General features: G+C 42.3%; 1 protein-coding gene across 8 annotated transcripts in view; it reads left to right on the plus strand.

Annotated features, from left to right (window-relative positions):
* Positions 1-24987, plus strand: part of TSHZ2 (teashirt zinc finger homeobox 2) — a 439178-nt gene that overhangs the window by 532 nt on the left and 413659 nt on the right. The window lies entirely within an intron of this gene.

The following is a 24987-nucleotide window of genomic DNA, read 5'->3' on the forward strand; positions in this document are numbered from 1 at the left end:
AGTGCCAGTGGCTTCTGGCCTCAAGGGACTGCGTCTCCTCTCGCTGGGGTTTGGGGCGCTGAAGGGTGAGACTTGCCTAAGCCCCGGGCTGCAGGCTGGCTTTGGGGCGAGCCATAGGAGGGTAGGTTTGATTGCCAAGGTGGAAAAAACCACCCCAGCAAAGGAATGAACCTTTGAATATGTTTTCTAAAAGGATCCACGTTTGGAAATCTAATCAACACTCACCCCTCTCTTAAAAAAGAGGAAAAAGTGCCCCACAGAACATTGAAACAGCTCTGGATTTTCTTTGCCCAGAGAGAGTTGCAAACTTTGGAAATTGATTCATATGGTAGGCACTATCCCATCTGAATCCTTGCTTACCACCCCTCCCAAAAAAGAGGAACAGGTTAATGGATCAGTACAATAGACCTTCTAAAGGATTTTTTTTTCTTTTGGGTTGCTTAATTGCTTTTTTAATAGTATGCTGGGGTTTTGTTTCTCGGAAGTGTAATATGAAAGTTCATTTTTCTCCTGCCAGACCCACCCACTGAAAAATCAGCTTTCCACTTGATTGCTAGTTTTGATTTGACATTTGATTGATCACCTGTCATCTCACTGCCTTTGATCTATTCATTCTTGATATATATCAATAAATCACTCACCATGGTAACTCGGAGTGCCAGTGACGCAAGCCTTGCCCTCTAGATTCAGAGCCAGACATGCACAATTATTATCTTGTTTGGCTTTTAATGTGGGCGTTTTTATTTCTTTGTGTCCTTTGGTTGAATCAGGGCTTTAGCAAAAAGCTTAAGTTTCTTTTTTGTTCCCTCTCTCTGTCTTTACCCTTATGCTTTAGACAGCATCTGTTAAAGCTGGTCTGCAAACCCACCACCACATTTCCTCCTGTTCCAACTCGAGCCAGACGTTAGGGAGAAGTTCGGTGGAACACTTTTCATAACTTTGCAAAGCCATCCACAGAACAAATCCAGAGTTAGTTACAAATCTGAGCCAAGTGGGTGTTTGTGTCTGAACACGCTGGACCACCAAGCTTATACTCCATCGTGGCCTGATTCCAGCCTGAATGGCAGTACATGTGCTTTGAAATATCCACAATTATCTTCCCTTCTGAGAGCAGAACTGCTTCCGTAACTATGTGTAGATGGGTTCAAATTGCATGCGGAAATGTCATTTATAAAGCTTTGATTCGTGTATTTTCCATTTGTTTCCCTAAGAGCAAAATAATTACAATATTTTTAGTACCATATATATTTAGAACTTGCCTAGTCAGTGAGGTGTTCTCTTTTCGACTCTAGCTACCTCTTTTGAAGACAATGTCTCCCTCCTACCCCCGTCCCTTTCTACATTTAACTCATTTATTTTTTTAAAACTTCGAATGCTTTGCAATCTGACAGCATTGTGGTGTGTACTGGCCTTCTAGACTCAAGAAGAGTAAGCCTTTTCCATCTAGTTCTGGCAACAGAAGTTTAAGTGTAGCTAGATTATTAGAGATAACGTCCTTATTGTTGTCCCAAAAGAGAACCCTGGGCAACAGTCCAGCAAGAAGTGATACTGCCCTGAAAATTACTCTTTTTTTTCCCCTTGTTGTTCCGGTAAAGGCCATCAACAACTAGGCAGTAATTTAAATTACCAGAATGACTGGACATGTCTCCTTTGGTAAGCTCATTACAAAAAGTGCATCGCTCAGAATTGTACTACTTTCATTATAATTATCCTCTGATCAATGAGGATCCAGGTGTGTGTAACACGATGCTGTATCACATTATTTAAATTAGATCCTTTTCATTAAGCTGGTATCTATTGGCGCTGGCTCATCTATTTACTGTAGTGTGTGTGGGTGCGTTAGGAAGTTGTGGCTGTACTTTCAGTTTTCTGGCCTATTGTCTTCCTAGTGTCTTTATATGTTTGTTTTCATGGCTTATATTATTTTCACTGGAAGAAGTAGAAACCCTTGTCAGACTGAAAGGGAATAATTCATTTCGTACACAATGAGGCCCCTCTTACGGTATTTATTTGCCCACATGTTAATAAAGCAGATATTTTTTATGCAATGCTTCTTTCCTCTGAAGTCATCGATGCTGTCCTCTGCTTTAGCTGGGGTGGTTCTCACCAGTAAAGTTCGCCACTTTGGGATTCTTTAGCCAGTTAACATTCAGGGAAAATAAAAGGTGGGTTCTAGGATTGTGGCCATGCTAACTTTTATCACCGCTTAAAATTAAACACAACACACAACTGTAAGTAATTACTCCCATGGACTGATGTTGAAAGCTTGATTTCTAGCTTGATTAATGAATAATGTAAGATAGAAAAAGCCTGTGAGTGAATCGGAGCTGAGACTGTCTTTGCCCCAGAACGGTTCGAGGCAGTTGGATGCCTTTGCATTATTAGCTTTAAGTTCCGTGTTTCAGGGAATCAATTACAGAACTTTCTAATAAAGCAGGTATCCAGATAGAATGAACGAGATGATATTATAAGTGGTGGGGAATTTTAGCCCTTATTTCTTACATTCCTCCTCCCTTCAAGGGGAGGGATGTGAGGTAGGTAGTTCTCTTTAAGGAAACAGCTAAGTCAGAACATTTCCCTCCGAAATATCATTCTTCCTGGCTTTCTAAAGCTATGCTATTCTACCATACTATGACTTCGGGCAAGAAAAAAAGTTTCGAAAGCAGCCTGTAGTACCCCAGGGGTTTGCATGTGTGTGAATGTGTGTGCTTGCTTCCGTGGATGTATATTTCACTCACCACTAAAACGCGTCCACCTTTGCCTGAAAATATTGCAGGATTCTATACCAGCATCTTTTCCTCCTGTCTATTTTAGGGAAGGTAGAAAAGATAGCAGAAAGGTAAAACAGAACAGTGTTTTGATTTGTTTGTATTTTATTTGTTTCTACAGAGTAGTTAAAAATTTAAAATTGTGGACTCACTTCAACCCTTCTATTTTCTACCGTCTATCGCGGGCTCTGTACACACATGTGTAATACATATTTTACTTCAGCATCCTGAACTATTGTTTTTATATAATGCCAGCCAATTGCAATAAAACGTAAAATGTTTGGGCATAATATATACACATGAATATCTAATGTATATATAAATTATCGAATTCGCCTGCCCACCCAGAGAGATTAAATGTTTCCTTCTTGCTGACTCTCAGAAGCTATCTGATAATCCGGATCTGAGGAAGTCTTGCAGGAAACAACAGCTCCCTCAATTTATTTTGTTTATTTAATATGGAGATGAATAATGCAGATTTTGTTTTCATGAATGTCCTTGTGTGGCAGTAAACATTAGACTATTAGCAATCATTACTTAAAAGTTGCAATTTGCACCTTAATAGCACAGGTTATTTACATGGGAAACATATTCAGCAGGGACAATTCTGAATACTGCAATGGAGTATAGCGATGACCTGAGCGGTCTTTTCAACCTCATGAGAGCAATGGCTGGCTTAACCAGTGAGGTCTCAGCAAACTCAACCAGCAGGGCGGGGAGGGGGCAGACAGCTCAGGGGGAAGTTTACCTTTCAATTTACTAGCAAGTGGGATGAGATTCAAGAGAATAGAATCAGGGTGGAGTCGGGACCCTGGACCGCTCATTTTGTTTAAACATACTTCAGAAAGACAAGTTCACATACTGAAGATTTAAATACCACATGCTATGGACCCCTTCACTTACCCAAAGAGTATGATTTTTAAGAGAGAAATAGAAAAAATAAACACACACCCCCACGAGGGGCTCAGCACCATGAACTGTTCTGGCTATTCTTACTATTTAAGGCAGATCCCCGAAAAAGGAAGGGCAGATACCTTGAAATCACATCCTCCGCACAGTGTTTTGGATGGAAACTGATGTCTAAAGTGGTCCTTTCCCCACTCTCCTCCTGCTTTCCTTCTCCCACCTCTCACCTTACACTTAAAGATCCAGATTGAATGGGACATCTCAAAAGCCCATTTGTTTTAGGCATTTATTGATTTCATTTTTAATCTGCCATATCAGGACACAATACATTAACCCTAATCAGCAGATTGCAAGTGACAGGGAGTTCTTGTGGCAGCTAGGTAAGAGAGAGGGGGCTCTGAGAAACTTCTCGACGATGAAAATCTTCTTGAGGCTTGGGGGTTGGACAAACGAGGCTACTTTTGAGGAGGATAGAAGCGTTTCTCAGAAATACCATGCATTATTTTTCCACTGCCTTTCATTTACTTTTCTCCCATTCATCTCGATTCTATTGCTACCGTTTGGAAAACCTTCACACCCAACAAATACCTCCTAGCCATCTTTAGCAGATCTGTCCCTGGAAGCATCTTGCCTTTTGTCACATTCTCCAACAGAGGCTTATCCTTTCATTTCATCCCAGCTGACATCTCACTCATTTGACGGAATTTTTCCAACTGGCTAATACCTGGGATGATCTATTTATCTTCCCCGTGGCTGGGGAATCGTATTCTCAACTGAGCAGGTTTTAAAGGGGCACTGAGCCTCGCAGTATTTAAGGTCATCGAGAGGATGCACTTCTGCTCATCACTGCAGCTGAGCTTAGGAAGATCAGCCAGGAAGAAAACCCAGGCCCTGTTCATGTTTGTGCTGGGTCTGTAGTTAGCTGACACGACTTAAATGTCCGGAGTGAGCTTCCCTTCCATCAGTGGATGTGTGCCATCAATTTTATTTAGGTATGTCATGGTCTGGGAAGACTCAGCCACTATTTCAGAGGTAATGCCTGGGTCCACCCAAGTTCTCTTTAAAAAGCACAGAATTGCCTAACAAATTCTATATTAAGACCAGACATACACAGAGTATCATTTTCATTTGATGCAAAGTCAGTTGGAAATACATTAAACTAACAGTTAGAGAGTATCTTGCTCTCGCTCATTGCTTCCCTGAAGCAGAGCTTTTTCATTACATATTTAATTACAATCAAATTGAACGACTTTTATAAAAAAAAAAATCACAGTGGTATTAAAAGAAGCTTGGCACACAAATAATTTTATTGCTTTGCCAGTTGAGAACGCTCTTATATAGTTCTTTCTTTGGGAGAAATTTATTTTCATTTTCGAGTGGTGTGATAAATACAGAATGTCTTTTCCTGTGTCTGGATCAGAGAGATCTCATCCTTCTCCCTTCCTAGTGCCTGCTTGCCCTGGAAGAGGTTTCTAGATCCATTTTTCGGTAATTTGTGATAATTTGTATTTTTTTCTATTATTTTAAGCTTTATAAGTTCCATTTAAAGCTAGAACTTCTCCTGTTCCTTAGGGTGACCTTTGGCAAGCAGCTCTTCGATTATGAATGAGCTCAGTCATTCTAACCACATAAGAAATGACCTCATTGAGAGTGTTTACTTGAATACCTGGATATTGCACTAAGAAACACCACCATCTGTTTACAGGCTTCTCTCATATAACACTGTTTTCACTGGATTTACAATTGTCTTTTTTTTTTCTGCTACTAACCTTGCGGTCACTTGTTTTAGGAACTTTTCTCAGGAGAAGGGGTAGGGATGGCATTTAAAGTGGGTTTCAAGATACATTGGGTCTTTACGAAATAATAATACTAATTAGAGACTTTAGAGCCCAAATATCCACTTCTGGACTTTGTCTGCAAACTCAGAGGAAAGTGTCTCTACAAACACGCAGTTCCACATCTCGCTTGGGCGTTAATCCGGAGTGTCTCCAGCATGTGGCCCTGTTCGTATATGTTGCTCATTTCATCAGAGAAACTATCACGGGGGTATCGGATGCAGGTTCTTTTCGAAGACATTGCATACAGACACACAGCAAAGAAATCTGAGATGCAAGTGGGAATGGCTGATATATTTGTTTCCAAAGCAAACTCCATGGGTGAAATGATTCAATAATTCGGAGGGATTTGAAAGCCATTAAAACAGCCCTGTGGAATTTCCAATTGTTGCCTCTCTCAATCTTTTGCATTCCCTCTACAGAAAAAGATGTCCTCTAAGCATCCTCAAATATTTTGGGAGGCCAAAGCAATGCCTAAAATTGTTTAAAATCTTAGAAATTAAAATTCAAGAGGCACGGCTAGATAATCCTATTATTAATATATGAGTATTATTTAGCTATGCTTAACAACAGGGAAATGCACAAGGCAAAAGTTTTAGAGATAATGAGCTTAGAGAAATTACATGGGGAAAAAAATATACCTGGGTCCTATTGGAAAGCATTTGTCTTGAATTTGGCTCATCGAAATGAGGGTTCCCTTTCCATCTGTGTTATTTTAAAAAACAATTTCAGGATCCCGTACCGACTAGCCAACCTGGAGCTGGACTTGATCAAGTCCTCTCTGGGTGGAGAAAGATGTAGGACGTTAGGATGCACATCCCATTTTTAAAAAATAGTTTTAGAAAACCAAATGTGGGCATGCAAACTAAAAGTAAAACCTCTTCAAGCTCTGTCATATAGCTAGCCCAGGGTTCAAGATCGAAAACTTTGTTTCGCAGGGTAAGAAGAAAACAGCAGTGCATTTTAACCACACATCTTCCCTTGGCAAATGAGAAGCGGTGAGGCAGCGAAGATTTTTAAGGAGCTTTTTAGCGCCTTTGCACCTCTCTCCAAAGACTAATTTAATTGAAAAGCTGTAGTGTCCATTTATGCTAAAGGAAAAGCCTCGTGGTTCCGTAAAGCTGCTAGACACTAAGGTGGGTTTAAAAAAAAAAAAAAAGAAAAAAAAGAGTGGTCTGCAGTTTCTGTTAGTACAAAAATTAAGATCACCGGTCTTAATTAGTGGAATGCTTTCAGAACTGAATGAATACTCTAAAATCACCCCTGAGCTTGCTTCTTAAAGCTACAGCAAAGTCATTTCTATGGAAATTAAACAGTTTAGATATTAAGGTGGGCAGAATACAGTTATTGTTTTTAATGAAAATAGTTATGAAGGGCAGAATGAAATAAAAACAGAGTTGGCAGCAGCCATTCTGTTTGCAATGAATTTGGAAGAAACTTCCCGAATGTTCTACTGCATCATGAAAAATCCATGAAACTTGGTGACATGGGAGACACAGAAAGGAGACAGAAGGTCGAGGTCTTCTAAGGGGGAGAAATGACTTGTGTAAGAGAGAGCAACAGCATATACATATTTCTGTACAAACTGCAAGGAGCTTACTTTAAATCACTTCAATTTATCAGATCCTTAGAATGTTCTGTGTATTTAGAAGCCTCTCTCTGATACCCCAGGGAGATAGGAATAGCTTCTGGGCCAAGATGATGCTGCAGAGAAGAGTTAAAGCTATTCTATGCATTTGGTACAGAAGAAAGGCCGAATCGAAAAGCTATAAGCATGTTTTTGTATCAGAATTGCCTTTGGTTATTTTCCTTTATTAGAAAGTTGGGTACACGGCTTTGTGCTCCTTCGTGTTTTCTCTCCTGGGATTAAGATTTAGAGTGTGGATGGAGCTGTGGAGTAGGAGGAAGTGACTTGGGTTCTGTTTACAGCTTTGCCCTCTTGAATTATCTGGCCCTGGGCAAGCTTGAGAGAGAAACCCTACTCAAAGGATAAGGATGTGAGTTCAGGAGTCAGCCTGACCCAAGTTCAGATCCTTCGGTCAACTTCTCTTTGGTCATGTAAACTTGGGCAAACTGCTCAAATCTCTGCCCTCACTTTGCAACCTACAAGATGAGGGTAATCATGGTCCTTCTTAATTAAGGTCCAGGTTTTCTGAAAGGATTGTATGAGGGCAGGGCTGAGAGGATGCACTGAAACTGTTAGGGACTCACCAAACAGTTAGTGTTGGTGTGTCTTTCCCCTGAATAGCCAGACCATGAAAAATTTATACCAGAAGGGAAATGAGCAACCTACCAATTATCGTGGGACTAGGGGTTCAGGGCTTGAAAGAAATTAGACACGGGTGCATTGTGATTTTTAAAACTGGAAATATAATCACTGAGTACTGTTTTAGCCTCTCCTTCTGGAAACGACTCATGCCAGGCTGGTTGGAGCCCTGCACCAGCTCGAAAAAATGTTTCTTTGCCAGGAAATAGTAATGATAGCACCAGCAACAACAACAGTTACGATGACGTCTGCCACGATGTGAGTGCGTGTTACATACCAGGCACTTTACCCAGCGCTTTCTGTATCTTACATTCATTCATTTCAACAGGAACTGTTTCTTGAGTTCCTACTATGTGCCAGGTCCTGTTCTGGTCCCCTGGGTCCCCAGGGTTAGGAGGATGGGATGGATCCCTGTGGATCTTACCCTCCACATGGGGGAAGCTAGAGAACATACAAGTGAATTAATAAAGAAAAAAGGTAATTTTCATATAGGAAAAAGCTCTGTGATGACTGTAGTTTTATAAAAGCAAAAGTGTAAGAGTAGAAGTTGGGGCGGCAGAGGTGTGGTGGCGGGGGAAGGCTGCCAGAGAGGGGACATCTGAGCTGAGTCTTACCCTTATCACAGTCCTCTGCCTTAGATGCCCGCGTAACCCCCATGGATTACTGATGGGGATCTGAGTGACCTGCAGGGGAACTCGGTTGAGGTTGTCAGTGACTGAACTTGGTTTGAAACTCCCTGCTCCCTGAAAGACCCCTTCACTGAACTTGTTGGGACAGTTTCTCCAGAATAGCCATAACAATTTGCCAAGGAAGGTAGAAGAAGGGCCTATTCTTCTACCCCTGTGTCTGTTGGGATGTCTAAACCTGTGGGGAGGGTATTGAAAGCTTTGACAGAGGATGCTGCCTTTCGTGGCATCTCCAGATAGAATCTTTGGGCATCTATCATTGGGGAAGTTGGCTCTTTCCTGAGCGTTCCTTCATGTGTGTATGCACCTTCCTGCCTTCATTCACCCAATGCATTTTGATTGTTAACCTACTATGTGCCAAACGTTGATCTGGGTGCTGGGGTATCACAATGGGAAAAGCCCCTGCCCTCACACAGCTTATATCTCTTTGGGTGAGACCAAAAAGCTAATGAACAAATGAATATATAATCAAATATTGAATAGTTCTAACTAACTGCATTTTATACAAATAATTCAGGATCCATGGGGCACAGAGTGCCGGGAGGGTTGCCATTTTGTACAGAGTGGTCAGGGGCGGTATTGCTCCAGAGCTAACATTTGATCAGACCTGAACAAGAAGTGAGGGACTAGCCAAGCACAGCTCTGGGAGAAGCTTTCCAGGCAGATGAAGAAGTGCGTGCCAGGGGCCCTAAGGCCAGAATTAACTTCCGTGTTTGAGGAATATGCAGGAGGCCACGGGGGCCGGAGCAGAGTAAGACAGGAGAGAAGGATAAGAAACGAGGCAGGAGAGGTAGGCAGTGGCAGATCAGGTGTGGCCTTCCAGATTTGACTCTGGTGTGATGGTGTGCCTGGGAGGGGTAAAAAAAAAAATCTGTTTGGATTTTTCATAGAACATAGGCACTTGTTTCTATTTCAAAGTAGTGGTGGCCTTGGGCGTGTTCGCCCTCCCACTCTGCTTACTCGGCCCCTCAGGGATGGTGAGCAGGATGCTCAGAAGGACAGAGATGGCACCTGGAGATAGAAACACATGCCCAGTCTTTATGGAGGGATTGACTGGTGCTGGGATGGATGACATCAGTGAGGCTGTGAAAGGCAAAGGTGAAGAGCCACGCCAATCTGGGATCCCTGCTTAACTAGCCAGCAGTGTGCTTTAAAGGGAGCTCCTGGACCGGGGGCACTTCAGTTTCCTCATCAGTCAAATGGAGACCTGATATTGCTCACCTCACATTTGTGGTTGTGACGAGTACATAATGTGATATAGTACCGTCCCTGGCACTGACATAAGATTGTCTTTATAAATGAAGGGTTTATTCTCCTCCCTATTGTTATTTTTTTTCTGTAGGAATTTTGGGAGAAATCTAGGCCCTTGAATTAGTCCTTGGTACCTATTAGGCACTATTTAAATAAATATTTCCTGATGCGTGAATAAATGAGGCTGTAAGTAAATGAATAAATAAATACCTTAATTAGTGGATGACTTTGTATGCTGATTCATTACTTTTGAGTATAAGGGTCTCTTTTACACATCTAAAATTGTTTTTTGCAAACCTCTGTACCAATTATGATCATGGCTGCAGTTTGAATTTGTCTCAGTTTAGGAAATACTAATGACAAGACTGTGATGGTCATAGTAAACTTATATTTTGTTCATAACATCGTCTGCCTTCAATTGAAGAGGAGCAATTCACCTTTTTGCAGTAAATATGGCTTATTCATGTTATAGACGGTGCTTCCTGATAATATGGTTTTGTAGGCGTCCTCCTGAAGCTGGGACCCTGACGGAGCATTGCTGCTGGAGGTGGAGGGCTTGGAGATCCTCGTTTCTGACCCCTGAGCTCCGCTGCTCCCCCTCTGCTCTCCAGATGCGCCCAGCCTCCCAGGATTTGGCAGTGCTCACCATCCCCCACCAGCAAACCTGTGCTCATCCCCTCAGGCCCAAGGCAGCAAACCTGAGGAGTTGTTAGGCTAATAGGAGGAGGCAACGGCTGTTTCTTGGTAACGCCTTCTTCACTTTTTAATTGTCACCGTCAGATAAGTGCCCGGGAGAGGGAAGGAGGCTACCTGGCGCCTGGTTAAGGTGGATCTTAGGACAAAGAGATTTGGGATCGTGGAAAGCATTTGGGAATTTTTGCTGCCTGCCTTGGAACTTGTATTGAACCAATGTCGTTGAAGATGTGCTGTGTGCCAGGTACTGTAGAAGGTGCTGGAACTAGAGCCTGGAACACACTTGACAAAGGCCTGCCTTCTTGAAGCTTACATTTAGTATGGCAGACAGGTCACAGACAAGCAAGCAGATGCCTAAGTCATATCGTGTCAGGGTGTGGTATGTGCAACAGAGAGAATTAATGCAGGGCAAGGGGGTCAGCGCGACCAGAGGATGCTCTGTCTTGGATAAGATGGTCAGGAAAGACCTCTCTCTGGAAGTGATATGGAAACTGGTTCTGAGTGAAGGGGCAGGGAGAAAAGTGCAACTCTCAGGAAAGGCAGTTCCAGGTACGTCTGCAAGTCTGGAGCTGGAACGTTCTGCAGGAACTGGAGGAGCAGCAGGCAGGCCAGGGTGGCTAGAGCCAAGGGAAAGAGGGTGAGTGGTGAGGGCAGAGGAACAGGCAGACCAGACCTCTGGGGCCACAGAGCCAGTGTTCTCACTGAACTGGGAGTCCTGGAGGCTGAGGGAGCAGGGAGAGACAGCATCTGACTAAGGTTTTTACAAGATCATTCTGGCAGCCATATTGCTTATCAGGGAGTTGCAAGCAGGTCGACCACTTAGGAGGCACCTGCATCAGTCCAGTCAAAAGCTGGTGGTGACTTGAGCCAGCCTGCCCTTGGGGGAGACGGGAGACTTGGGCCAAAGGTGGGCAACAAGATGTGTGGCAAATTGCAGGTGGGTGTGAGTGAAAAAGAGTACACTGAAAGCTGTATGTGAAAATCCTAACTCTTTATCCTATGAATATTTTCTCTAATTCTTTCTTTTACTTCTCTCCTCTAGTTATATGCAAGGTTGTTACTGAAAATTGTCAGTCTATCGTTTTCTGAGCCAAAGAGGAAACAAGGGAAAGTGTTGGGAGCTGCGTTTATTCTAGAAGTGATTGTACAGGGGAAGACGCCACTCTTTTCAAAGCACATTTCATGAAGTCCTGGAATCCGTCTTCACACATCTCCCCACCCCCTCGGACAAGGCAGTGTCAGGGCTGGGGGTGGACCCTGGAGTGAGACAGTCCAGTCAGTTCAATTTCTCTCCAATGGGTCATTTCCTCACCGTGTGACCTTAGGCACTTTTCCCTCCTGGACTTTCAATTCCCTCATTAGCAAAACAGACCCTATAAAAGAACTCTTCTCATTGGGTTTTTACAAGAACTAATTGAGATAAATCAGATAACATGCTGAGCACACTGCCTGGTACATGGTAAGTGGTCAATAAATTTTAGTCATTATATTAACAAGTTAATCATCTTCTCCATGCCTTGATTTCCTTACTGGTAAAGTAGAGATACCAAAAAGGCCCTCTTGGCTTGTTGGGAGGAGCAAAATAGGAACACTTGCAAAGCATTTAGAACAATGCCTCATAAAAGGTATGCACTCAATAAAGGGTGTATGTATACAGTGAGTGCTCAAGAAATGTTAAATTTTAAAATCATCACCATGACTCTGAGCTTGTGACCATGACCTTATGTCTTATTTGCTCTGTGTCACAAAGCCTGGCACATAGTTGGTGCTCAATAAATATTGTTTGAAAAAATGAATCATGGTAACATGGTTATTAGGAGTCAAAGTAAGAAAACCCAAGGAGACGACGGTGCCTCTCTGGAGAGAAAGGTTAGAGACGGCTAACCCGAACCACCATCTCCTCCAATAGAAACTCCTAATGGCTGTCTGTCTCCTCTGCCCAAGCCGGCCTGAGCTTTCTGCAGTGTTTTCAGGAGGAAAGCAAGCAGCTCTCTGAAGGGTTCTTAAGCCAGAGCTGCCTCATCACGGGCTGTCGTACCGCTGGGGGTAGATAGTCTTAAGCAGCACTGAGTCACGCACAAAATGGAAATGCTGTCCCTTTTTCAACACCATTTCAACTCCTCTGATTTAATCAAGAAGAAACTCTTATTTGGTGTTAGCCTGTCTTAAACACCTTTCTCGTGCTTGTTTATCAGAAAGAGCAGAGCTCAAATTCAGAGACTTTCACAAGCAATGGTATCCACTGAAAAAGAAAATAATACCGAGATTTTCATTGTCCCATTACCTTCATTTATGGTAAACAACACTGGCTTTCCACTGACTGGAGTGATGTAAATTTTCACTTTAAGATAGAATTATGTAATTAAATATGAGAGGGAATCATTGTAAGGAGATACATAAAGAGAGCAGCAGTTGGGAGGAGGATGTTTGCACAAACCATGAGGATGGGGCAGAATGACTAAATGTGAGGACATTATAGACATCCAGGGCCTGGGTAGGTCAAGGCATTCATGAACCAGCTGTGAGCAAGTCACTGCCAAGTCACACTCAGGTCAAAGAAACGCCCGGAAAACAGAGGCCTTCATTAAAACTTCAAAAAAATTTGAAAACCAGAAGGAATTTCCCCTCCCAGGATATCAGAGAGAAACTCTGGAAAGTCTTTGCTGGCCAAGGAAATTTTGCAAATATGGAGAGACTGCAAATAATGTTCTGGTTTTGCATCTGGAATAAGGCAGTGGTACTCAACTTTTGTTTGGTATCCTCATCACCTGGAGAACTTGTTAAAATGCATATTTGCAGATTCCCAGGCCAGAGCCTGGCAGTTCTAATTTCATAGGACAGGGGTGAGGCCCATTAATCTGAATTTTAAGCACCACTATGGCCTTGAATTACAGGATATAGGGAGAATAATTTTCTTCTTCTCCTCTTCCTTCTTATCTTCCTCCTCCTCCTCTCTCTCGTGCACAATTCCAAATGCCAAAGCACTTAAACATTTTAAAAATTATTTGAGGGGTCCATTTTCACCTTTGGCTTTTAGTCAACAGAAAAAATATAAGTAGTCTCTCTTTTCATTCCCACTTTCTCGTGGCAATTGCCTATGTTTTTAGAAATGGTGGGGACCATTTTCCCTAATGTATTTCAACAGGGAAATGCATCCATTTATGCATTTGTCTACCTGGTCACAGCACTAAACATCAGAGCCCAGAGAATCCCTCAGTAAAGAAAAAAAGCAATCCGCAAATATATAACAGGAGCTCCGTCTGCTTGGGAGCTGGCTGGCACCCTGGGTACCAGAGTCAAGAGACAAGAAACAAACGAAAGGAGTCTCCTGGAGCTGGTTCTTTATTTTTTACGCTCTCTAAAATTCTGGAAACTGTACACGATGAAAAGGCAGAAAACCTGGCTTTGTTCTTCGGAACCTCCCCCACCTTCTTATCTTTTTCCTATTTTCTCATGCTTTCTCCAATGATGCCTCTTCTTCTTTCTTCATTGATTCCTTCTCTTTTTTTTCTTGATTCCTCCCAGTAATCAGATTTCCAAGCCCTTTCTGTCTAGCATCTGTGCCTCCGTGAGCGAATGTGAAAAAAATGATGATGGCAACAATAAGGAAGATGATACTAATCATAATTGTCATTGTCACAATGGCTACCATTTATTGACCTGCGTAACACTAAACCAAAGAGCGCACACTTAGTACTTAACATTTACTGAGCATTGACTGCATACAGGTGGTTTACGTAAAATCTCTCCCCACAACACCCCAAAAGCTGGATATTATTGTTATTGACCCATTAAAGAGATAAGGAAATTAAGTTTTGGAAATTTCAGGTAGCTTGAATATCACACAAGCTTTTAGGTAATGTACTGAAACCCAGATCTGCCTATCAGAGTCCAAGGGCTCAGACACAATGTTTTGCTGCTTCTCACAGCTTTTAATGTTTAATAGCAAAGAGTCACATAAGTAAACATTTGCAGTCTCATGTAGATACATGCACACCAAGGGCATGAACTGAAATTGAGCGTTTCCTCCAGGTTGTGTCCTCCAGGCTTCCTCCAGTCAATTGTGTCAAAGAAAAAAAAAGAGGATCATTCTTCTTATCTAAGTTCATAAACACCGTCTTTAAAAGTTGAGCCTAAGAAGGTTAAAAAAAAAAAAAAGAAAGAAAGAAAGATCTTTAAAACCTCTTGAGCTTTCCACAATGGCATTCTCCTAAGTCCATTCCTGTTTTATTAAACAAAAGTAGAGGAAAACATGAAAACACAGTCCATCTGGGGTGTCTCAGTAAGTAATTGTGCTCACCCACTTCCTACAGCATCTTTGAGGATGTGTCCTGGAGTCAGACGCTGCTCATATGTTCCCCATAAATCTCTTGTGGGCTCCATGACTCTTCCTGGCCATCAAAAATACAGAACACATGCACTGATGCTGCCCGTTATTTATATTAGCAAATGAAAACTCCTCTTGCAGGTTTCCCCTTTAGAGTCCCTCATAATATTTATGGTCAGGGTCTCAAAAGGTGTTTCTTACTTGAAGTATTTAATTATAGGTGACATTTAAATGAGTACTCTGAATAATATGAAAAAAGAAAAGATGACCATGAAATTCAAGGGGTCGTATCTCAGAGGGAAAATGTTGCTTACAGCAGAAATCATGGTAGAATCTTTTTCAAAAAAAAATCAATTGTTTTTAGTTGTTGATGGCAGTGTTTTAGGGGTTTTGTTTTGTGTGTTTTTTTAAAACATGGGTGGCATTTTGAAACAAGCCTTTTTAATAATACAAAGTCTGGCAAACTGCCTAACCATCTGATTTAAGATTAGTTTAATGAGAAATAGAATGAAATTATCATCATATTTTATTGTCTTTAACATAAATCTTTTCTTTATTCATGCTGGATGGGAATAGTCAATCAGGTGGAATAGAGAAAAGAACTGCCAATAATTCGATGAGCTTATTTCACTTGATCAGTAAATTTCAGATATAAAGGAATTAAACTTTAGAGATAAAGGTAAGTCTCCTTGGAACAGCAAGCTTACAACTTCCATGCCTCAGTCCTGCAAAACAGGCATGAGGAGAGCTCTTATTTCCAAGCACCATTATGAGGATATAAAAAGTGGTACTTAGTAAATGCTTAGAACAGTGCTGAGTGCATAATAAGTACTCAGCAAATAGTATCATCTCCCCCCGCCAGAGACAGGTACTATTATGAATTTGGTGTGTGTATCTTCCATTGTTTATAGTTTTGTCTGTATACATTTCAAGTTTTTTTATGTAAGTAGTTTCACACTATATATTGCAAATTGTTTTGTAACTTTATGTTTAGACTCTATCTAAGTATATAGGTAGGTTGAGAAAAAAAGAAAGAGAGAGAGATGACGTTAAAAATATAGATATAGCTAATTCCTTTTTATCTGGTTCATAATATTCCACCCTAAGAACGTGCATTCTTACTCATTTATCAACTCCTCTCTTACAGACATTTAGCATATTTTAAAGTTTTCACTATTACACACAATCCTGTATTAAATATCCTTGGGAATTTTTACAATAAAAATAATTTAGTAATAATGAATAAGTAATTTATGTAGAGAAAAACAGCTGTGAGAATTTTACGGCATTTAGCAAGAGAATCAGTCGAGAAAAAGAAGCATTAGTGGAACAGCTAATATTTCATACTTTGAACATTCTTGGTGTCTTTACTGAAATATGCACTTCTCTTACCAAAAATTTAATGGCTGATTTGCACCTAGCAGGCACTTGCTAAATGTCTGCTTGAAGTAAGTAAACTGAATGTAAATAAAATATGTCAATAATCCCAATAATGAGTGAGACTCAGCCATCGACGTGGTTTAATTCCAAGTACGTCAGAAAACTGTCATTAGCCATCTTGGGGTGAGGTGGGGAACACAGGGAAGTAAAAAGAAAAGCATGAATAGTGTAAAAGAAGTTGCATTCGTCCTCGGAGTTTGAAGCAGATCGAGCTTTGGAGCTGGACAACTATTCGCATACTGAGGCTGGAGCCCCGTGGGGGTTACATGGGAATGAGGGGGGGATGCGGTTAGGAGAGGAAGGACTCTTGGATTTGTTTGCCAGTGTTCCAAGTTGAATCATTAACAACAGTCAACCTGCCGTTTGACTTGGGTAAGCAGTTCCACTGCAGTTTAGCAAATGTGTATTGAGGCACACAGCTAGGTCCTGGAGGTAGAAATATTAATAGGATAGGACCCCAGGGTTTAGAGCGTCCATGTGGTCCCATATGCCTTTCACAACCAAGCCCAGCATCAGCCTTAGAGCGTGTGTGTGTGTGTGTATGTGTGTATGTGTGTTGGGGATCTGTTATCCATGTGTGTATAAGGTGGGCGTGCTGCATGTGTAGATTGGGGGGGTGTGTGTGTGCGTTGTGGGTCTGTTTTATTGCAGGTATGAGCTGTGAATATTATGTGTGTTGTGGATGTATGTTTCATGTACGGCTGGATTGCATGTGTTGTGGGCATTAGTGTGCGTGTCTGGGGCTGAGGGGAGCATGTAAAAGGCCCTTATTATGCATGAGTTTTGTGTTAGCAGTGGACTCGGTACATGCATATGTTCATGCCAAGGCTGAGCTACTAGGGAATCATCGCCAAGCTGTCCCCGTGAAGATGGAGCCGGCATCACAGTGTACTTCCCCACAGGTGCCTCCGTGTCACTGTCCCTGTCCTCCCGGGTACGGCCCCGGGTGAGTGAGAAACAGAACCATAGTTACACCCATTTCCCCCGCCCAGGAAAACGAGCACTAGATGAGGAAGGTATCAGTGACAGATAATACAGGAAAGCAGACTCTACACTCTGTTGTAATTTCTGTTTCCTTGTCTACGTTATATCATGTCCGGAACTGATCTTTCAAATCCTGGGAACCATTTCATTTGCTGTACCTGGAACACAACAGCTGTTTTGTTGAATACATAAACGAAGGAATGAATGAATGAACTGTTATCCAAGCTTCCCGGAGCCTTTGGAATATTTAGATGCCAGGTTATTTGTGCCCCCAGGACTGAATATAGTAGGTTCTTAGTAAATGTTTTTGAATGAATAAATGCATGCTCGCATCCTACACATGTGAACGTTTGCTTATCTGAGAAGCAGACTTGCAATCATAAGAAAACAGTTCCCTGGTGGGGTTTTTATTCTTCCTCTGTCGATCCCACAGGAGCATCTTGCCTGCCGTCCCCTTGGTTTAATTATTGTTCTTTGAGATCAGCGTGGCAGCCCTTCTGTTTACTGTCAAACTGCAGCCACAAATGAAGAAATAAAGAATAAGGGGCGAAAAAAATCTCCGTAAATCCAGATATGGAACTTCCCCGAAGACATTTTTCTTTTAGAGAGGTGAAAAGAAGGTGGAAAAGTTGGGGATATGAGTTTCCAAACTTGCCAAACACATAAACCAACAAAATTGTGTTGCTGCTTCCATAAATGTTTAATAAGTTTTATCATCTTGTGACTAAGGTTAAACAAATGTGAGTCCTTTGAGGAATTATTTACTGGAAGCAAAGTTATAGCATCAACATCTGTGTTTCCAATCATTTAGATGAGGAATAGATGAAATAAATCATGAGTAAGTTCCAGAAAGTAACTTCTGCGTTATTATCTCCAGAGAAGAATAATGTAAGTAACTCTTTCAGGTGCCCTCTCTATTGGAATTGGAATTTGTTGTTGTTGTTGTTGCTAGACTTCTATTTTTTTAATTCATTTCATAATCTTCAAAGAATATGTCTTCACTCTTTGGTGGAAAGTTACCATAAAAACATCCACAATAGGAAATTTCTCTCAGGGAATCTGGCTGTTTCAGCCAACATTCTCATTTGGGAATGGGTTAACAGTTCCAATATATAACATCCATATAATTTAACCTCATAAATTTCCTTTTTTCACAGTGATGTAATGAGGAGACTGACCTGGAGTTTGTAAATGTTCCCTGCTCGCTGCATTCCCCTGGGCAACATAACATTCTCGACAGTGTTTTATGTGCCCTGATTAAAATATAACGTATTCTTGCATTTCCTGTGGACTGACCTGTTAGTACTCTTAGCAGAACATTTAAGGAACACGGAGATGTTTTCAAATGTCTAACAATGCACTGTGTGAGGTTGGTTTTTTATTTTCTCTCTCTCTTTTTTAAACAGTGATCTGATTTTCATTTTAGACCGCAATCCCTTTAGCACCCACTCCACAAGAAAAGTTTTGTGCTTTGGTTTAGCTTTTGAATCCGCCACTGCACTCTGACAAATAAACAGGAATACTTGTTTGTAAATCCAATTTGAATTCTGGGTCACGTACTTTGAACGGCTCTCCTCCAGTGAAGGGAAGGAATTGAACAAGTTAATGGAGAGTCACGCAAGATAAAACAGTAGCAATGGAAACTTACAACTTTCTTTGTTAAAAAGAAAAAACTTTAAAAAAAATTAAAATGGGAAGAAAGACTTCCTATAGTTCTCTTAGCAACTGTGACGAGTAATACACTCAGCAAACCCATTTATGGATTAAGATGTTTTAATTTTCTATAGAGAGAAACGCAGAGTAAAAATAAAAGTCAGCCCTTGCTTCCAGAGGAGCAAAGGAAAATTTGTGGGGTTAGGGACTAAAACTTTGCTGGGCCAACACTGATCTTATCAGGTAGATCTTCCAAGGCACAAATCTCATTCCAGGAGTAATATGAAAGAGGCATGGAAACTGCGTGAGGGAAGGAAGGCCGGACGAATCAAACTGACCCATGGACAGAGAGTAGGTAGTTGCGAGTCATTCTCTTATTCATTCAATAGATACCTGTTAATTTCTATTATTTTCAACATCCTGTGCTGTGTACTGGGTGGGGCTACAGGGATAAATGAGGCACAGCCCCTGTCTTCAGAGGTTAGCGATGGGGTGCCTGGAAGAAAACCAAGGAATATTGGATGGATGGATGGATGGATAGATGGATGGATGGATGGATGGATGGATGGATGGAAGGAAGGATGGATGGATGGATGGATGGATGGATGGATGGAAGGAAGGATGGATGGATGGATGGATGGATGGATGAATGAAGATGATCTGTGACGCACTAGGAACTCAAGCTCATTTCTGTTTGGATGTTTGTTTCTAGGTTTAATTGTTGATCTGCCCAGAGTTTATCCCAAGCATTCCCTAACATTTCCATTAGCAATAGTTCCCTGATTTCTCTTCTGACTAATCTTTCCTGAACCCAAGTCCCTTCTTTCCTGCACACACTAGCCCCCTGTCAGCTCTTAAGAGCAATAACTTGCTGTGAAGGTTTCCAGATTTGTCCCGTGTTGGCTATTGTGAGTCTTTTCCACTGCTCACCGCAACCTTTAATGGAACCAAACTTTCCTCTGTTTTATTCCCTGAAACAGTAATAATCAGACTCAGGAACATTTACTACCAAGTCCACTCCCTGCTAGCACTGTCCCAGACACTTTGCATGTACCTGACTTCATTTAACCTTCCTCTGAACCGAGGAGGTAGACACGCTTCTAATACCCCCATTTTCCAGATAAGAACACTGAGGCACAGAGCTGTTAAGTAATTTGCTCACATAGCAAATATATAGTGGAGCCAGGATTTAAACCTAGTTGTGTTTGACTCTAAAGCCATATTCAATACGTAACCTCAGCGACTCTAGAAGCCAGATTTTTATTTTGATGAATCCTGCTGCAGCCTGTGACAAATTGTACATCAGCTAAGTGACTCAGCTGAGCCTCGGCTTCGGCACCTTTGTACCTGTGTTACACAGGCCCAAGGGTTGGGACTGGGACCAGCTCTCTCTCTTTGGCTCTACCTGCCCTCCTTCTCAGTCAGATTCTCTACATGTGGCGGTCACAATGGTCACCTGGCAGTGTCTGGCTTAGTGATTCTGGCAGGCGAGAGCACCTCCTTCAGAGGACCCCCAGAAAACATCCCAGGGTTCACATCAGCCCACGTGATTTTACATGACCCTCCCTGAACCAATCACTGGCCTCTGATTGGCCTGCCTTCCCCATGTACACAACCAGAGCTATAGGAGCTAGGAGTGGCTAGTGTCCGTTTGCCAGCACAAGATCAAGATGATGTTACCAAAATAAAGGAGAATGGATACCAGGCTGGCAAAGCCAACAGCTTTATACTACTTGCTCTGAAGAGTTACAACCAATGGCTTTGAACTCAGACAGACTGAGGTTCAAGTCCAGGCTGTTATTTACTTTGTCTGACCTTAGGCAAATTATTTAACCTTCTAAGCATGAGTTTCTTAATTTTGAAAAAAATTCCACTAATACCACATGGGGTTGCCATGTGGATTACACTGATTGTGTATATAGAGTGCTCCTGCCTATCTACTTTGAGCGATTCAGTTACCCATGGTCAGGAAGCACCTGATCCTTCTTCTGATCAATCATTAGAAGGTCATCGTAGCCTAAGGCTACGTCAGAATGCCTGCGTCATTCACCACTTCATCTCATCACTAGGCATTTTCTCATCTCACATCATTACAAGAAGAAGAGCGACTGCAGTGCAATAAGATATGTAGAGAGAGCAAACATTCACGTAACTGTTATTATAGTGTATGGTTACAATTGTTCTATTTTATTATTCGTTATTGTTGTTAGTCTCTTACTATGACTAATTTAGAAATTAAACATCATCATCGGTCTGTATGTATAGGATAGATCATAGTATATATGGGGTCTGATACTATCGGGGATTTCAGGCATCCACTGGGCCTCTTGACAAGGGGGAGTACTGTAGTGTGCCTGATGCATGCTTGGTACATAAGTGCTCAGAAATGTTAGTTCATGTGGTGCTTGTGGAGGTGACAGCCAACGCCAGTTTGAGGACTACTAGTATAGCCATGTATAACGTCTTTGCAGAAAGAGTTATATTCTTTTGAGGTCTTCGTTTATGCTTCTGGGCATAATTTAAGGAACAGCTTATATAAAGTGGAAGTGGAGGTGAAATATAACACCTAGCATGAGCCGACAGGATTGAAAGAACCACCTTCTAAGTCTAGCACCCCGTAGCTTCTTTTTGGTTACAGCCAAAAATTCTTCGCAACTTTCTCTTTGTTTCCTTTCAGGTTTTTATTTATTTATTAATTAGGCAAAATGGGAATTGACAAGCCTGAAATGATAAAGATGCTCATGATTTAAAAAAATGTTTTTGTATGTCAGGAATGAAAGATGTGGTGAGGTTGAACGGGAGAAAAATTGCTATGTCAAAGTCAGCCAGAGTAGTGTCACTTCTCTGCTTTCTGGGGTAAGAAAGGTGGGAAAATATGGGCATTGGGTAGTTGGGAAAGTTGGAGTTTGGCTGATTTCTTTTATTGTATTTGGGACTTGTTCAGAGACTAACTGGTCGGCTGGCAATTTGCTTTCTTGCAGAGAAACTGACGTAGCAACATGTATTGTACATTCGAGGTTGAAGCCTTTTCTCTTGTAGTTTATTCTTCTGCATAGTGGCGTTTCTAGGCTGCTGACATATGCAAAGGAAACGCTGTGTTTACATGTGTGTGCAACACTCTACCTGCAGCGTGCATTTGCTCATGGCTGAATTATGTGTGTATCTGAAGCTCTGGGCCCTGGCCGCTGTTGATTTAGTCCAAGGCATATATAATGCTCTGGAGAATCCATTCCTGTAGAAGCTCTGCACTTACTGTGTTAGACAAGCTGCTGGCAAAGGTAATTATACTTAATAGGAGCCACCTTTGATTTAAAGCTGCAGAGGTGAGTAATTAAATTGAGCTGCAAGCATAGGGAGTGGCGTGCAACCTTTGTTTGGGGACATTCGTCGGGAGCAGCTGCAATTGCTTACAAGGGCAGTGTTTCTTGGGCCCATATTTGTCACCCAGATTGTCTTAGAAAGACAAGCAGTAGGCCTGGGAGAGATGCACTGAAGGCATTGTACAGGAAGCTGCTTTCCATTCTGCCTTCTCAAATGTCACCGAAGGAGTAGTCACCTCCCCAGCTGCGTCTGCCCTGGCTCATGTGCTCACCCCTCCCCGTGTGGGTTCAGCATTGCCTGCTCACTAGCTTCTTCCTGATCACCTCCACCGGCAACCACAGCCCCGTCAGGAGCAATGCAGCCCAGTGGACTGGCAACCCTGACATGTCTAACCCCACAGCCTCTGGGTGGAGAAGTCTGGGTCTGCTCAGGCATCAGCAGCAGCAACAAAAGCATATCAGGCCCTAATCATGTAATGATTGAATTCGAGATGATTTAGTGTTTGTAAGATTTCATTTTAATCCTATATGTGGCTATTATTGAATTTCAAAGATTATCTACCTATATACATGTGTGTATGTGTATCTACAGATATCTTTTTAGCAAGCCTATCTTGATTGAAAAACAAATACACATGGGCTGTCACTCCCCAGAGTTTCTGAATTGCAACACCCAAGCAAGGGTGTTTCTGTTGGGCAAGGGCAGCCTGTTTCACGGCGATGCCACCCAGAGTTGGGACTAACCAATGCCAGCAAACTCACTAGGAAAGGGTCTCAACTCCAACTGAAACTTAGAGGCTTCCAAAGGATTCTCGAGCTCCAGGCAAAGGGTGTCGCTCCGTGACACTGCAAGACAGGTTCACACAGTCCTGCGGGATCGTAGGAAAGTCCCCGTGCCTAAACACCCCTGCTCTTTGGAAAAAGTCATGGCCCAAGACCTCTGTACTCGATGTGGTCTGCAGGCTGGCAGCCTCGCCATCTCCTGGGAGCTTGTTAGAAATGCAGACGCCCTGGTGCTGCCCCAGCCCCGCTGAGTCAGAACCAGCATTTTAACAGGATGCCCAGGGGACTGGTGAGCACACTGTGTTTAGGAGAGTTGGCCTGCAGGCTCCTAAGAGGTCAGCTCCTGCCTACCTTCTGACACCGTATCCTCGCATTCCCTGCTCCATGCTCTGCTTCTTTCTGTCCGGCTGTTGTCTCCTCCTGGTCTAGCTAACACCTTCACAGTCCAGGTCTTGGCCTCCATATCACTTGCTCAGGAAAATCTTTCCCCACCCTTAGACTATGTCAAATCCACTCCCTCCCAAACATTGGCCTGAAAACACCGGGTCTCTCAGTGCTTTGCCCTTTTCAGCATTGATATTGTGATTCTTGGTTTATTTGATTCCCACCCGCCTCCCCACAGACAGGGAGCTCCATAAGGGCAGGGGCGGGGTTGGTTTTATCACCGCCGTGTCCTGAGGCCCCAGCATTGCATGCAATACATGGTAGACGCTCAAGAAGGATTTGTTGCATCAACAGATGCATACTATCAGGCTGTGTAGTGAAGATTGTTGTGGGCATATGACTTTGCTACTCAGTTATCTCTAGAGGAGTGGTCAGAAATATTCTGTTTATTCATTTCCAGGTGATGACAAGACCAACACATAGAACTGCTACTTATTAAATGTTGCCCACACATTGAGCATTATTCTATTTAATACTCACATTTTATAAATTTTATAAATGAATAAACTGAGGCTTAAAGTAATGATTTCAGATTAAATAGGCAACAGGACTAGAAAGCATGCTCCACTCTTAACTCCGACACCAAGGAGGCTGGTGACTTGCCCTGCCTTGGGTTGGCCATCAGCTTGGCTCTCTAAGACGTGCAGAGCTCCCTGTTCACCCTTTTAGAACAAATCTTTATTGGACACACCTACTCTGTGCTAAACCCTGTTCTAGGCTGTGGGAACTACAATGAATGCAAAGTATTGGGTCCCTGCTCTCATGGGACAGCCAACATACATTTAAGATGCAAGATGGTGAAAAGCACTAAGAAGAAAAATCAAACATGGCAAGGGGATGGAAGATGAGTCAGAGGGACTGTCATGTTGTAGGGCCTTTGTCTCATTCACTGTTTATCCCCAGAACTTAGCTCAAGGTCTGGCATGTAATAGGTGCTCAATTAACATCAGTTGTCGACTGACCAACAGAGACCAACAGATGGAATCCACTGTTGACAAAGGGGGCTGAGCACTCACTGTGTTTTGTGTGACCCTAAAACAGAGCAGAGAAAATGGGCCTTTCTGGGGATGGGAATTTCTGACCCTGTTGTGCAGAGTATGCTCTCTCCTCATCAGAACTGCCTCTAGAACTTTCAAAAAAATGCAAGCGCTCAGCTTGTTCCTTGGGAGAATTTCGGAGTCAGGATTTCTGGAGGTGGGACTCAGCATGTGTTTTTAAAAATAGCCCCACAGTTGAGACTGATCTGCCTAGAAGGTTGAGAAGCACAGCTCCAACCAGTTGAAAGAATAACACCATCTATCATTTATTGAGTGCCTACTGTATGCCAGGCAAAGTAGTCAGTGGCCAACCAACTTCATCGAGAGGGAGATGATGATGATGACAAAGAAGATGAAGACAATAGTTAATGTTTATTGAGTAACTGCTTTGTGCCAGGTGGTGTGTTACACACTTAACGTTTCAACTATCTCATCTTCACAACCATGCTGTGACACAAGTCCTTTTACGTCTCACTCGCTGTTATGGAAATTTCAGAGAAGGTTCAAGTAAACATCAGATATGTGATTTTGAGCAGACGTTGACAAAGTACAGCCCATGAGCTGAATTCAGCCCACCTCCTGATTTTGTATGAT

Source organism: Equus przewalskii, chromosome 21 (assembly GCF_037783145.1).
Source record: "Equus przewalskii isolate Varuska chromosome 21, EquPr2, whole genome shotgun sequence".
NCBI classification, from domain to species: domain Eukaryota; kingdom Metazoa; phylum Chordata; class Mammalia; order Perissodactyla; family Equidae; genus Equus; species Equus przewalskii.